General features: G+C 38.9%; 3 pseudogenes; 1 reads left to right on the forward strand and 2 right to left on the reverse strand.

Annotated features, from left to right (window-relative positions):
- The first annotated feature begins 821 nt into the window (after positions 1-821).
- LOC132654868 (vomeronasal type-1 receptor 4-like) lies at positions 822-5,446 on the forward strand (annotated as a pseudogene).
- On the reverse strand, positions 1,091-1,745 carry LOC132654786 (small ribosomal subunit protein eS6-like; annotated as a pseudogene).
- Positions 5,447-5,470: 24 nt separating the features above from the next.
- LOC110542317 (zinc finger and SCAN domain containing protein 4F-like) lies at positions 5,471-9,934 on the reverse strand (annotated as a pseudogene).
- Positions 9,935-10,642: the final 708 nt, after the last annotated feature.

A 10,642-nucleotide genomic window follows, 5' to 3' on the forward strand; every position in this document is an offset into this window, starting at 1 on the left:
TTTGATTAATACCTGTTTGTGCAGTATGTGAAGATGGTTCATTTCAACTTTGATTTACATCAACTCATTGTATTCCTTTAGTTATTAGTGATTTTGAGCCTCTTTATTTTCATGTTTCAGACATTTCTGAATTATTTATAGGAAATTTATCCAAGCTGTGAATTCATTTCAATTTATTTTATATTCTAGGTTTTTCCAAATTTAGATTTAATCATTTTTTTTAGGATAAAGAGATGAGTTAGTGGTTAAAAGTGCATAGTGCTGTTACCATGTATCTGCATTCAGCTGCTCCTTCTGGCGGCTCAGAACTGCCTACAAATCCAGCTATAGGAGGTGGCAAACCTCTGGCCTCTGTTGGCACTCAAACTCACATGCAACCTCTCGACCGTAACATAAATAAAAACAAGACAAATCTTAAAATAAGGTTTCTTTTTTCTTCACTCATTGTAAATATGATTTTTAAATATTTTCTGTTGTTTATTTTGATGAATTTTAAAATCAACGTCTTGTGACTTTTTCAAATAATTTTGTGCTTTAAATTTTTTTTCTTTGAAGAATGACAGAAAGTTACTGGGTTTAAGCAAATAAAAAATATACTTTAATCTTTTTTGTTTTGTTTTTGTATTTTAATCATGGACTTGCCTGTGTGTAACCCTAATGGTCTTCGAACTACCTCTGTAGACCAGATAACCATAAATTCATAGGTCTGTCTGTTTCTGTCTCTTGAGTCTTAAAATAAAAAATGTCTATCATCATGTCCAGAGAAAACACTAAACTTGAGTAAACATATCCAATTTCCCCCCTTTCCGTTGAAACAATAAATGCTGTCGCATTATGGATTTAAAGATTTCCTGGATGACATCGGAGGGAAATTCATAGTGTATATTTCCGGAATACCATGGGGGTGTCCCTGTATGTGATGTACTTATTGAGTTGCTTACAAGCAATCACAATCAGCCCCAGCAACTCCAGGTGTATGAAATTTAAACACTGAGCCAAGTTCATTGGTCCCTCCTGCTAAGTCAGTTGGCTTGTGCACCTGCTTCTATTTTTTTCAAGGTATGATCATTTATTTGTTACTCATAAAGACTTATTTTTGACTGGACTCAGACTCAAAGGTAGAAGCTCCCAGTGAAGACAGCTTACATCTCTTTGCAATCTGTTCTTGGAGCTTTTCTTTGGCTTCCTTCACTGTCTTAACCAAAAGTTTAGCAAATTCTGCAGCCTCTTGGTTTTTCTCAGTATGTTGTTTTTCAGAGCAATACATTGGCATTTGTGTTGCAGGACACGTGGCATGACAAGACACTGAATCTTGGGTGCTTTAGTACTGGGCTTCTTACCTTCTTTGTTTAAGGGCTTTCTGACAACATATTGGCGAACATGATCTTCTTTAGAGAGATTAAAGAGCTTTTGGATTCTACCAGCTCTTTTAGGTCCCAGCGGACGAGGCACAGTAGTGTCTCTCAGTCCAGGAATAGCTTTCTCTCCTTTTTATTTCCAAATAATCAAGCTGATAACACTCAGATTGGCATCTACAATGCATCCACGAACAGACGTGGACTTCCTCTGTCCAATTTTCCTTGTTCGGTAACAAGCATGCCCCTTAATCAACAGCAGACGCACTCTGCCGTGGGTCAAAGTGCCTTGCTTCATGGGAAAACGTTGTCATTCCCACCACTGATCCGGACCACATAACCTTTCCACTCTTCACCCAGGGCATCAGTAGCTACTTCTGTTTCATTCATTATCCACTTCAGTGAGTTTCTGCCAAGGAAAGGATACTCAGCTTCATCTTGATGCAACTGACTGCCTAGGAGGCACCATGAAGAGTGTGTCCTGCTTCTAAATATCTTGACTCCAGCAAAAGTGTCAGGTCCCAGTTACAACAAAAATGTGACTAATACAGTGAGTTATGGTTACTGCTCATGTTGACTTCTGACAGCATGGCAACCACATATATTATTACTGTGCTTCTGTAATGGCTGTGTTTGGTTCTCATGACCTACTCAAGTGTCTCCACAGTGAGTATCCTCTATAGACATGAGACAAGACAAGCATATCCACAGTACTCAGCACTTTCTAAAAGCCTCCCTTCAGGACAGAGCCACTCACACTGTCCTCCTCCTACTGCACGTGTTTGTCATCTCTTACTCATTCTCTTCCATTGTGGTCATCTTTAGAACTTTGTTGGTATAATGTTTTTTTGGAATGTATACAATTTACCCTTCTTCATTTAAATGCTGATTTCTCTACCCCACTATATGGTTTCAATCTGGACATTGCATTGTGGCACTTATTCTAAGCATCACCTGTCTCAAGTTTGTGTAAACATGCCACCATTTGTTCTCTAAATTGTCAATTAAAACAACCAGTCACAATGTTGAGCAACAGAGAGGATAGGGTGTGACATCCTGGTCCAGAGTGGGAGGAAGAGGAAGGAAGCAGGATAGAGGGAGGAGGAGAATCGGCAGGAGAGGTCTTGGGACCACGTGGAGAAATGAACCAGACCTAAGATATGACTAAAAACAAGTATAATGGGTGAAATCTGAATGGTAGGAAACTATTCGGGCATGGAGGTTTAGGATGGAGTAACTATTGCCCAACATTGTGCTCTAACTTAATTAAATAAATCCCAATCTCTGTGTGGTGATTTGGGTATACAGCTGGTTTAGGATTAACTGCTACTTAACTAAAAAATATATCAATAGTAAATAATACCAACAACAGGACCTGCTCCAATTATCCAAGGCTATGGGGAGTAAATGTATTCACACTTTGAGAAATAGTCTTTTCTGTATTTTGTGCCTTTGTTCTCATCAACAATATAAAGTCTAGTCCCACCATGTTTTCATCTTGCTTTGGTAAAATATATCTTCCTCCAAGTATGATATGAGCCCTGGTTATTTCTTTTTCTCATGTATTGTTATATCTTTTATCTGTTGTAAAATACTAAAACTACAATTTGAAAACATTAAGCTTTTTGTAACTGACTTTTCATCATGTGGCATAAGTCATCATTTTGGGGAGAAACCATTTGATAGATGTGTTATTTATTTTTCTTCTTCCTCTAACAAACCACCTTACAAAGGCAACTCAAAGAAGGAAAGGTTTCTTTTATGCCACAGTCAGAAGGTTCACTCAGCAAGGCAGGGTAGAAGCACTAGAGGAAGATAGATTTGTGGTGACAGGAACATAAGGTAACATTGAGTTCACAGCCAGGAAGTAGAGAAGTAGAGACTTGAATACTTGTGTTCAGTTATTTTTTTTGTCTATTTTTTATTAAGACTCTACATCAGTTTGTGGGATGCTCTCACCCCAATTCAACATGGGTCCTCTGTGCTCAGTCAAACCCCTCTGAAATACCCTCACAGTCTTACTGACAATGAAATTTGAAGATCATAAATCCATATTGTCAACTTGACACATACATATTATTTTAACTATAAAAAATTTAGTATTTTAATAAAGTCAAAATGACATGTTTCCCAACTATAAAATGCATGAGGATATAAATTTACATATAACAAAATTGATGTAAATATCCCAACACAGAATTAAGAAGGATAAATACACATACACACATATTTATATACATACATGCATGCATATACATATAAAATATGGAAATCACCCAACATTTATGCTCATAGAATACTTTAACCATTTCAGAAAAATGATTGACATTACATTAACAGAGGAAATAAATGAAGGTGGAACAAAGGTGACAACTAACACTAAGGATGCTTGAAAAAACTATTTGGAAGGTCTATGTACATCTGTCCATTTGAGTGTCCATTTGCACTTATCCTATACAGAGTATTATGCCAATTAAAGTATTAAGCCAGAGTTGCCACCAAAAAGCCATATGTGATATGCTTACTCTTGAGTTTTTGGTCTGAGCATCTGGACACTTCCCCCCAAACAATACAGACTATTGCCATTGCTCTTGGTTACCAAACAGAACTTTATGATAAGACCCTCTTGCTGAAGACACCATAAATTGTACATGAAAAGTCAAGTTCATATTTACCAAGATGTTTTATCACTGCTGGGTACACTCTATAGCACCTGAGATGCATTCAGGATAGTGGAGGAAGAAAGTTATTAATACTCTTACCCAGCTGTAATACTGTAAACACAACAATGGTTATCCTAGGAAGATTCCATTGCTACATTGGTAACAACTGTTACTGCAGTAGCCAAACACATTCTAGTTGGACTCAAGGTTTGCTTTATAGTAGCAATTCTCAACCTATGGGTTCTGACCATTGGAAAACACACATTTATGATAGTCTTAAGAACTGACACTCTGCATGGTATCAAAATTATCATTGCAACAACAAAAATAAATTATGGTTGTGGAGTTTAAGACAAGAGAAAAATATACATTTTCCAATGGTAGTTACCTGCAGATTGAGAACCACCACTTTACAGAAAGCCTGCAAATCAGGCTAGGAATTCATCGTAGGTGACATCATAAGCCCCATGGATAGAATGAATACCATTATTTTGCTAAATAGATAAAGTTTCAAACTACCCTTTAAATTTTATATCTATAACCACAGATTATTGCAACACTCAGAACTCATCACAGGAGTTTCTGTGTGCTATGAAGGTGGTTATCACACTGAACAAATTGTAGAAAATAAGGGACTCAGTAATTCCCAGATTACAATGCATAAGGGCAAAATATTCAGACACATAAAAATAAATATTGTTTATAACTAGTCACTAGAAAGCTTTCCTCTTTTGAGTCTCATCTGCAATTACATTCAGCATCCTGACGAGTGTGAGGTGCTGAAGTCACATAAATTTCTTTTTCCTGTGCCACCTGCTCAGGGAGAAGGAAGATGCCTGTGTCTAAAAACTTACTGTGCTAGTCCCTGAAAGAAATGATCCTTTAAGGACACTTGACAGGAATCTCCTGAATAATTTCAAAGAACAGACCTATCTGTCCATTTCTCAGTTATTGACATAAAAAGCTTTTTATATAAACTGTAAAATTTCTGTTAGATAAAATTGTTATTATTTAATTAGTTAAAGTGTCATAATAATAGACATGAGGATCAGTATGAACTTCAGGGCCACCTCACCTGGGGTACACATTGTTGAACAAAAGAAACTCTGTCTCAAAGGATTAGAAAGTAAGGCCCAACAACCCAATACACTAAGACACAAAATCACACATGAAATGTAACATACAGGAGAAACACGGAAGCATCAACATTTATTTACTGATCTTCCAATATTTAGGTATTTGGAGAACTTTAGTGTAGAAACAGACAGAGTACTGATATGCTTGACCCTCTCATGGTACTGGGATGGGACAACAGATGGACAACATTAATCCAAATGTTAAATTAAACATCCTCACTGGCTAAATACTAGTGAGAAGCTGCATTCTTCTTCATGTACAGATGAGACACTGAGGCGGAAGCCCCGTTAGCCTCTGGAGAGGAAGGTCCATTGTTCATTCTGATTGGTGGTAATTCCTCAGGTGATGGTGATATGTGGCTGATTGGTGGAATCTAGTTATATAGGGAGAAGGTATAAGGCTTCTTTCCTGTGTGAATCCTCTTCTGAGCCTTCAGATTGATCTTGCAGCTGAAGGGCCTTTCACATGTGCAACATGTGATCTGAGACTTAATAGAAGCCTTTATGACACTCAGGGCAGAAAAAAATGACCTCTCCGCCTCTCCCTTCTGTGCATTTCATGGTGGGCAGAGAAGTCACAAGCAAATTTGTGAGTCTTGGACATTCCTCATATTTGTTTAGTTTGAGGACTCAGTGAACTCTCTCTTGGTGACCCTCACAAGTGGAGATGGCCACATGATTTTTGGAAGGCTCAGAGGTAGGCTTCTGTGGCCTGGAGAAGACCCTGGTAGACCCTGGTTCATCCGTAGGCACATCTTCAGAAAAGTTGCCCTCAGATTCAGTTCCTGGGACCTGGATTTTCCTTGACTGTTCTTTTGACATATTGAAGAACTTCCCAAGAATTCCCTTTCTTTTCTGGCTCAGGATTTTGTTCTCTCTGGATAATGAGAAAGGAGTTCACCTCATTTCTAGGACTATTAAATAACTATTTACTTCAGTAGCATTCCAGGAAGTGTAGCCATCTTCATTGTTTTATATCCTCTTGAAATAAGACAGTCTATAAAACTGTACCCAAGAAGGGATCCCCACACAACACCCCTCTTCTGTCTAACATCTCTTACCTGGTACTAAGAACATATTTAAGGGATCTACAAGGGTGTTGGAGTTGTTGCTGATTACTGTTTTTTCAAAAACTTGATGGCTTCTTTTAAGGACATGTTCTCAGAAAAAAAGAGCTCCCTGCCCCTGCATGGAGATGTGGACCTATAAACAGCTGAATTTTGTCAATGAAATGACAGAAAACCTGTCCTCAACCTTCTTATGAAGAGCTTAAGTTAGCTTGGGTGATTCCATTTTGAGATGAGAAGCCATCTTGTGCACACTTGTGACCGGGGGCTGAACTCAAGTACCAGGAAAAAAATCACAGAATGTACACTTGGCAGAAAATACAGTTAACTCTCCTAGCAACAGCTTCCAGGAAATATCACAAAATAAACACTTGGTAGAACATAGAGATAATTCCCCTGGCAACAATCAATCAGAATTGGGTGGGAAAATTCTCTCCAATGTTCCAGTTGTAGTTTAGAAGAATAGCAATTGTAGTTAAGCTTCAGCTAAAGGGTCACTTCACCCCAATAACTTTTACCCAATTCTGTAATGCCAAGGCATTGAACACCCCCCACCAGCTTGTGGTTTTTCCCTTTAAAAACCTTGTTCACCCAGGCTCAGGATCCCACCTCTATTCTGCATCAGTGAGACTTGGGTCCTGAGTTAGATTGCTCTCACAATAAAACTCTCTTGCTATTGCATTAGAGTTGTCTCCTGGTGGTCTCTGAGAGTCTCATGAACTGGGCATAACACTTACACACTTATACTGGACTATGAGTTAACTCATCTGTCAATCCTTCATGTCTAATGATGCAATCCTGGGATTCAAAACTTTTTTATTCTAAAGTCACTATTCACACTGTGATTGCCAAGTGTTGTGTCACTGTCTTTGGGGGGAGGGGGACAAAGTTAGTTCCAGAGACTTCCTCAGACCCTCTCTGCCCACATATCACAAATATTAACATATGGTTGTCTTTGGATAACCATATGGGCAGGACCAAGATGAAAGTGTGGAAGTCTGGAAAGAGGGACTGTCCAAAGGCGGCCATAAAATGCCTGACACAGAATGCTCTGGGGGTCTACCATTCCTGCTGTCCCTCTTATTTCCTTTGATGGGAGCTGTTTGTCTACTCCAACAAAGTTTGTCTGTTTTACAAAAGAATGTCTCTGTGGCTGGTATTTCTCAGTTCTTCATCAATTTGTAGTTCCTTCTTTTCACTCCTTTAGCTACTTCCAAGATCTATAGATGTTATTTGTGCCCAGAACCCTTGGCCTCTGTACATTCTACCTCTGGTGGTTGCTACTATTCTAGAGAAAGCTCCTCATTTAACACCCAGCTGCCGATCTAATATTGTCATATTCTCTCCGGAAACCTCAAGATCTCTTCTCCAGTTCTGTAGCAGCTACCCTCAGATTGTCAATTGTTACTTTCTGTCTTGGAAATTCATGATTCTGCAATTTTCACTCTCAGATTAGCTGATGCTTTTCCATTCACCACCTCCAGCTATTAGTCTGTCAGTGGCATCTTCCTCTCCAACTGTCACTGCACTCTCCTGTGGGATAGGCCTATAACCTATAATTCTGTTACCTCACGCTGAGTGCTAGCCTAGACAACTACCTTTGACCCAAGATGTTTTTAATGTCATAGCTTTAATTGGGTGGAGTGGTTGTTTATTTATTGTTGAGTCCCTCACTGAACTCACATCTGACTCAAGTCCAGCACTCACATTGTCTGCATGAGATTCACGCTGCCTCTGCTCTTAGGAACATGATAGGATATTATGACAGCAGTTTGCTTGGAATTCAGCTCCAATCATAAAATTCTCAATTTGAAACAAAGCCCAAAGAAGTGAAAATGTGGAATAAAACAAACTATGAAATGAGAACTTGTTTATAGAGTAAAAGTACTCAAACAAATAGCAGGGTGTGATGGTCCACACCTTTAATCCAGCTCTTGAGAACCAGAGGAAGTATAATTTCCCTGAGTCCTAGCCAGCCAAGGCTATATAATGAAATAATGTCTCAAATTTAAAAAAAAAAAACCCTACCAAACAAACAAATAAAACAGCCAGCAAACAAGCAAACATCCAAAACAAAAACCATAAAACTCTTAAGTACTTGAACAATCATATCTAGGAATGTGTGTGTGGGATGTTTGAAAATTTTCACTACCTCCTCCATTATGTCACTGACACAGAATTATGGAAATCTAGAACCCGAAAGATGAGTCTGTGTAATTAAATTTATATCAAGTCTTTCCAGATTTGAAAATTGCATTGTAGCACCAGTATTCATCAACAGTGTGTCACTGTTGTATACACATGTGAGGGCCATATTTCAGTTTCAAACGCCATACTCTACCATTACACCACCTCAGTATCCTAGACAGGGAATCTTACTGACATGTAGTAACCAAACTGGAAAGCCATATAGCCACTTCAATCCCCAGTTTCCGCTTTTTCCTGGGATTCTGTTCCATGGTTTTTCTTTTGTTGTTGTTTGTTTGTTTGTTTGTTTGTTTTTCCACTTTTTTGAGACAGGGTTTCTGTGTGTAGCCTTAGCTCTCCTGGACTCATCTGTAGACCAGGTTGGCCTCGAACTCACAGCCATCTGCCTGCTTCTGCCCCCCTGAGCGCTGGGATCAAAGGCGTGTGGCATCATACCCGTCCCATGCCGTACTTTTAAGTATATGCTGAGGTTCCTACTCAGTCTTCGTAATTACACTGTAGCACCAACCTTAGTGAGTCATCTCCCAGACCCAAGGCATCTCCTCTAAAACCCTTAAAGTCTTACCCAAATGTCAACTCCCCAGTCTCTCTGCCACTAGGTAAATAAGCTGAATTTAATTAGGTTCATAAAACAACCAATTGGCTCCTTTCCCCTTTATTCATGCTAATTTAGAGCAGTGAGTACTCTCTCTTGTGATGCTTTTAATGGGGGAGTACAACCTCAATAATAATGGAAACTACAACACCTGCTCCCAACTTATTCCCAAATGAAAATAAATGTCTCTCTGCCCACTTAGCCATCTCTTAACTCACTAAGACAGGAGGCTTCAAGTACTCATGAGTCAGACCCTCCAGGAATCTATCCATGTTTCTACCACTTGATTCCCACTTCTCTGTGAAAGCAAACTTGTCCTAGCAGTGCCCATTGATAAGAATCTGATCCAAGACCAGGTGAGAAATCATGTACTAATGGCTCTGCTTATCTGTCTGCAACCAAGAGTTCAATATCTCCCAGAGTGTTTGTAGCTCCTGCTTTGCCAAGCAGCCATTGTCATTTTGGAGAAAGTTGACCTGAACACTTGGGAATAAGAGATGTCTTCTGGAGACTCCACAGTAGAACCCTGGATTAGAATAACCTGGCCATTCTCTAGTTCAAGTCAGTTGCTGGAGACTCAAGTTTAAACCACTCTTGAGCTGTGAAGCCATTCTGGTGAGAATCATCAAAAGGATTCAACTATAGCAGTTTGGTATTTGTCTTGTGACTTGAAGATCTGTTTCAACAAGCATGTAAATAGAATAAATTAAAAAGAGAAAAGGCACATAATTAAAGTCAAAGATCAACTAAGATTTTTGTCACAGATGGTTTCATGGTTAACTGGCAGCAAAAATGTAATTCAAGTGTTACAAATATGTTTCCAAAGAACAGAACAAACAGAAGATATAAAGTGGAACAATACTTGCCTCAACATGATGAAAAATCCAGTGTTGAGGATGAGAAGACCCATCATAAGAACACAGCAAGAATAGGTGCTCAAGGCTATCTGTTTCCCCCTTGCAAAAGGTAACAATAGGATGACTTATCGTGAGATTTAAAGTTCACCTTTGTTTCCCATTCTAATGTGCCACAGAAGAATACTTATTTAAGAAAAAAAGTAAAAGCGAATAACCAGCAGCATTAAATTCACAGGGAAGCAAAGACATGTCCATAACCACATACATAGACTGTTCTCATCTTACAGTGCCTTTCAGAGTTTAAAATGTCAAACCCTTACTCAGGGAGATTATCCAAAAGGCCATACTCCACCATTGAGATCACCCCATAATCTCACATCTAATAACTCACATACACACATACTTACATACTCAAGGACACATAGAAGGGATCTTTCTTGTTTGTTTATTTGTTTGTTTGTTTGTTTGTTTGTTTGTTTGTTTTGAGACAAGGTTTCTCTGTTTAACCTTGGCTGTCCTGGACTCAATTTGTAAACTAGGCTGGCCTCAAGTTCTCTTTGTTAGATAAATTTTAAGGGTGATTTCAGCAACCACTGGGAGGTAGTGTTTATCTGGACCATTGCTCTGCCTCATCTGAGGTTCATCAAACTGGCTTCCTTTTATAGTGCCTGGCTTCAGGGAGTCAGTCTATAATACTAATAGAGTTGATAATGGCACAGGATTAGACCTCTGGCTGGCATGGCAGTTCACACCTGTCTTCC

Source organism: Meriones unguiculatus, chromosome 6 (assembly GCF_030254825.1).
Source record: "Meriones unguiculatus strain TT.TT164.6M chromosome 6, Bangor_MerUng_6.1, whole genome shotgun sequence".
NCBI classification, from domain to species: Eukaryota; Metazoa; Chordata; class Mammalia; order Rodentia; family Muridae; genus Meriones; species Meriones unguiculatus.